Raw genomic sequence first — 6,068 nt, 5'->3', positions numbered from 1 at the left:
TGGCAAGGAATTCCTGGCTGGGAGGGTGGGCAGGGGCTGGGCTGGAATTCCCAGATTTGCTGTAGCTGCCCCAGGATCCCTGGCAGTGCCCAAGGCCAGGTTGGATTCTCCTGGGATAGTTGGAGCTATTCCTGGATGGAACTGGCTCAGCTTTTAAGTCCATCTCATCTCAACCCATTCCATGATCCCACTATTTTTTTTCTCCTGGGATGGAGGAACCTCTCCAGAGGCGCAAGTGTCACCAGGGAGCTGCTCCTGCTCCCAAAATCCGGATGGTCCAGATCTGATGAGCTTCAGGTGACACTTCCCAACCCTATCGGGGTGAATCGCTCTCCAAGGGCTGGAAAAGGACACATGGAATGAATTCCCAGCAAGAATTTGACCTGTGGATATGGAAAATCTGTGAAATCACCTGGGTTTTGATGCTTTTTTGGGACAAAATTCTCAAAAATCCTTCCCAATATCCCACCCAACTCTGTCCTCCAGCAGTGGGATGCCATTCCCAATTTTCCTGTCCCTCATTGATTGCAATCCCTTAAATCAGCTCTTTTCCCATAGAGCTGCACATTCCACCTGAATCTGGACACAGAGATCCTTTCCTGCCTTCCCAAAAATATGCTTTTGGGTGTCCCTTTCCCAGTTTTTACACCAAGGGAGCCCCCTGGAAGTCCAGGGGATTTACATGGACAAATTTCTGATGTAGTTAAACAAATCCCATCCCGGATTTTTCCCTGGAGTGCAGGGGTCCCTCAGCAGGCCCTGCGATGCCATTTTTTCATGGAAAAATCCTGGATTTCATCTCACTCTCAGGATTCAACCTCACTTTAAGTGACCTCCAACAAAAACCAGGAATGGGAGAGTCGGATTTTCAATCCCTTTGGGAATAACCCGGCTCAGGGTTATCTCCTGCCAGAATTTCTCCCCTTCCCTGCTCCGAGGAGCACAGAATTCCCTCCTTTCCTTCCCTCTGGAAGAGCGGCTCAGTCCCCTTTTCCACCACTTCTATTTTTAAGCCTCCCAAGGCTAAGGAATAAAATCCCAGCTGGAAAATCGGGAGAGAAGGAGCCAAGCAGACTTTGGGCTCCAATTTAGGCAGGAAAAACCCCTTGGAAATTGATTCCAGACCCGGAGAGACCGGGATGAGGGAACAGCTGCCACCACCCTAGCTCCGAGTGCATCCAGATGTGCCACCACCCCCCCTTCCCTCACACTTCCCACCCTCCCTGTGTTCCCAGAGCCAGAAAAAAACTGGGAATAGCCGTGCTGACAGGATGGATGGGTTGCTGCTGCTTCCCGGCCTCCGGAGAAGTGATATTTCTGGGAGTCGGGAATGTCCTGACGGCTCGGGGTTGTGATGTCACCATCAGCTGATGGATCCAGACTTCCAGGAGCTCAGGAGGCCAGGTTGGAAAAGGCTTGGAGCAATCTGGGATAGTGTAAGGTGTCCCATGGAAGGGGAGGGGATTTAAGGTCCCTTCCCACCCAAGCCAGTCAGGGATTTTAGGATTCCTTGGTTTTCCAAAACTTCCCTGTGGATGGTGCTGAATGATCCCTGGGAAGCCACCTTGGATCACATCACCCTGTTCCCTCTGGGAGCACCTGAAGCCCCTTCCAGGTGTGGAATTAGGCACCTGGAAGAGCTCTGAGTTGGAATTCTGGAATAGTTTTGATGGGAAGGGACCTTAAATCCCAGAGATCCCACCCTACCCACTGGCAGGGATACCTCCCACTATCCCAGGTGGATCCAAGCCCCAAAGTCCAACCTGGCCTTGGACACTGCCAGTGATCCAGGGGTAGCCACAGCAAATCTGGGAATTTCAGCCCAGCCCCTCTCCACCCTCTTACCCAGGAATTCCTTGCCAAGATCCCAGACCAATCTCCCCTTTCCCAGTGGAAGCCATTCCCTGGGTCCTGTGTAAATGGGATGGTGGGGTAGGGAGAGGAAGGTGCTGCAGAGGGGCCTGGATTTAACACGTTCCCGATGTCCAAGGCTCAGCAGTGGGACAACAATTCCCTGGAGCAGGAGCAATAAAAGGTTACGAGCTCAGCCTTTCCACCTGGCCGGGAGAGATCCTTTGATGTAAATCCATGGATTTCCCATAAACCGTTATTGGAAAAGCAGCTGCCGGCATTTGCTCCGGCTCTGTGGGGTGTGGAAAAGCGGAGCTGTCCCAATTCCCGGCTGCTGGTGGGATCCTTGGAGGAGAGAAATGCTGGATTTGGTCCAGCGGAGAACCACCTGATCCAAGGGATTGGTTTGGGAATGTGTTGGGAGCTGCGCAGTGAATGAGGCAGCTCCAATTCCCATCCAGCTTGGCCTTGGGTACTGCCAGGGATCCAGGGGCAGCCACAACAAATCTGGGAATTCCAGTCCAGCCCCTCCCCACCCTCCCAGACAGGAATTCCTTGCCAAGATCCCAGCCCAATCTCCCCTCTCCCAGTGGGAGCCATTCCCTGGGTTCTGTCCCTCTGTCCCTTGTCCCCAGTCCCTCTCCAGCTCTCCTGGAGCCCCTTCAGGGACTCTGAGGATTCCCCGGAATTTTTCCCTTCTCCAGGGGAACATTTCCAGTATTCTCAGCCTGGCTCCAGAGCAGAGGGGCTCCAGAATCCTGGAATGGTTTGGGTGGAAAGGGACTTTAAATCCCATCCCATTCCCACGCCGTCCATGGGCAGGGATACCTCCCACTGTCCCAGGTGGATCCAACCCCAAAGTCCAACCTGGCCTTGGACACTCCCAAGGATGAGACTTCCACAATTCTCTGGGAATTCCATCCCAGCCCCTCACTCATCTCACTGCCAGGAATTCCTTCCTAAATGATGAACTTGGAACAATTTTTGTTCACTCCATCCCGTTTCTCCCAGGTTTGATGTCTCCCCAGTGGCACCTTTGGAAGAAGGATCCCCATCCCTCTTCCCAGGCAATCCATTCCAGGGAAATCATAAACCACATTTCCCTGTACAAATTCTGGCTATTCCAATCACGGATTTCTGGATTTTCCATTACCTCTGGGTGCTGAAGATGCCGATATTTCTAAAAGGGTTTTTCCATGTCTGGGATGTCAGAGCAGAGAATCCATGTTTGATATTCCAATGGTTTTTTCCATCCCTCATCCCATTGTCCATTTTTATTTCTTTTTCAGCATCCAGTGCTCAGCTCCCTGGATATAAAAATAAACAGCTGGAATCCAAGCATGTTCCCAAAAAGTGGCATTTAATGGACTCCAGAGCTCCAGCTGCTCGTCGGCACTTTAATGGGAAGCAGAACTCTTGGAAATAGCCAGCCTGGAATGTCTCGTCCACCCACTGGCACACCAGGATTGGAATTCCTGCTCCAGACCCTCTCCAGCCTCAGCTTCTCCTTGGCACAGGGAGGACTTGTACACAAAGGTTTGGAACTTTTCCATGGAGCCCAGAAGTTGTCCAAGGGGAATTTTCCCAATGGTGAGGAGAGGATGGAAAATTGTCCTCACCAGAGGAGCTCTGAACCATCGGAATTTGGGATTTGGTTCTCCATGAACTTGCAGGTCCCTGTCTCAGGAAGTGTCCAAGGCCAGGTTGGAATGGGCTTGGAGCATCCTGGGATAGTGGGAAGTGTCCCTGCCCATGGAATTGGATGAGCTTTAACGTCCTTTCCCTGAACCATTCCATGATTCCATGATCCTGTGGCTGGGAAGATGAAGGCTCATGGAAAAATTCCAACCTCAAGGGAAGGTCAAGGCCCAACCCCACATCAGCTGCTGTTCCCACTGGAATAAAATCCGGGATGCATCCACAGCCTTTTCCTCTCTATTTTATCCCAATTTTTGGTTTTTCTGCTTGGCTGGGATTTATTCCTGGCTGTTCTCTGGTTCTGGATGGGTTAAACAAGCCTGGGAATTCCAATCTCATCCCACGTGGATGGGAGTCTCCCTTCTCCCAGATATCCCAGCTCTCTTCCCTGTCTCTTTTCCAGCTTTTTTCCATGTCCAACTCCCTGACATCTAGTTCTGTGGGAAGGCTGGAATTTCCCAAAATTAAATATTTGGGAAAAATCCCTGTTGTGTGGTAATTCCTGGTTGGGATAGAGGTGGGAGAGGTAAGAAAGAGGGAGGGAGGGATCCTCTCCAAGTTAATTTTTCAGGATCGAGTTGAGACTTTAAAAATTAGTTAATAATAAGTTAATTGGTTAAAATTAATTAATTCATCATAAATGAATTAATAATTAATCAATTGATTAAAGACTTCAACATCTCTGGGATTTCTGGAGCTCAGACCATGAGGGAGATGATCCCAGATATCTCCATTGCCCACAAAATTTGGGATTTCCGGTATTCCTTTAAAAAACGGTGCTGAAGTTGAAGGAAATTTCATTATCCTATGGGAACAGAGTATTTTTAGGGCTTTTTCCTTGCAAAGGAAATAATGGAATTCCCAATCTCTGATTATTCGGGCAAATGGAAAATAGAAATAAAATCCAACCTGCATTTGTGTTATTGTCCTGTTTGTTTTCCCTCGGATTGCATAATTCCCCCCCAAAAAAAAAAATACCAGGAATGATTTGGAGGCACCTGACTCCAATTTCTCCCACTCCCTGGGGTGAAAAGAGGGATGAGTTCTTCCTGGCATTCCAGCACGGAGAACTCTAAACCTCTCCAATGACCTCCCTGTCCCTCTTTGGAGTCGCTGGGTAGCTCCAAGGCCATTCCCACCCTTTGGAAGTGACTCATCTTGATTGTTCCCTGTTTTCTGTAGAGGGAGACAATGAATCCAGGCTTTGTTTTCCAGCCACGGATTTGCCAACAGATGATTCTTCCCACTGTTTTCATTGGCAAAGAGGAATTGTAAATCTCTGGTGTATCCTGGGATTTCTTTTTCCCACTTTTCCATATCCACCAAATCCTATTTGTCTTTGTTGGCTTGGGACAGAAGCAGGACCTTTGGAATCTGCTCCAAAGGGTGGAAAAAACACGGATTAAGAGGTTCCTCCCTCCTCCACCGGCCCCAGGAATTCCATCCAGTTAAAGTGGCCTGGGTCCATGATTTTCATAAACATGAGATTAGGCTGTTTCCAGGGAAAACCTTCAGGAGATCCCAACACTGAGGTGGGAGAATGGATGAATTTCATTCCCATGAGTTCTGGGAAGAAGGAAAAGGAGGGAAAAATAGGCTGGATTTGGGAAAGTTGCCACTTCCCGAATTTGTGAGGCTGTAATTCCCATCCCTTCCTGGGATGCTGGACTTGGATGGGGTCTGGGTACACACCATAAGTGGAAAAGTTGGGGATGATGGAGGGAAAAGTGGGAAAAAGACAAAAAAAGAGGGGAAAGCAAAGGGAAACAGCACTGGGAGAGGTTTGGATTGGATATCGGGAAGGATTCCTTCATGGAAAAGGTTGCCAAGCATGGAAATTCCTGATGTTCAACCCATGGGACAAGGAATGCTGACAGGGATGGAGCAGCCAAGGGCCAGGGAGTCTCCCTGGAATCATCCCAAATGCCAAAGAGCAGCACTCAGGGAATCCTAAAAGTTGGGAAAGATTTCCAAATCCAACCTTCAAAATCCTGTTTTCCAGGGAAGTTTGGATTCCCCATCCCTGGAAGTGTCCAAGGACAAGACTTGTAGCAGCCTGGGATAGGGGAAGGTTCTGGATGCACTTTAAGGTCCATTCCACCCCAAACGATTCCATGATTTCCATATTCAACCCAATAGCCTAAATATCCACCAAACCTTTCCCAAAAGTCAGAATCCCATGGCCTGAGGTGGCTTGAAGATGAAGGATCATGGATTGCATGGAACGGGAGGAACTTTTAAGGTCCTTTCCCTGAACCATTCCATGATTCTGGGAAAGCTTGGGAAGATGAAGGATCATGGAAATGGTTCCAGCCTTGAGGGGAGATCCAGGCCAAATCCAACCTCAGCTGCTGCTCCAGCTGGAATAAAACCCTGAATTCATCCAGAGCCTTTTCCTTTTTTTTTTTTTTTTTTTTTTACAAGGAATAAAAATACCCGGCACATTTCAGGGACTGGTTCTTCGGGAAGGCTGGGATGGGAATGGAAAAAGCAGGTGGGACAAATTCAATTCATTTTCC

Source organism: Anomalospiza imberbis, chromosome 4, assembly GCF_031753505.1.
Source record: "Anomalospiza imberbis isolate Cuckoo-Finch-1a 21T00152 chromosome 4, ASM3175350v1, whole genome shotgun sequence".
In the NCBI taxonomy this organism is placed as follows: domain Eukaryota; kingdom Metazoa; phylum Chordata; class Aves; order Passeriformes; family Viduidae; genus Anomalospiza; species Anomalospiza imberbis.
This window is presented reverse-complemented; position numbering follows the sequence as displayed.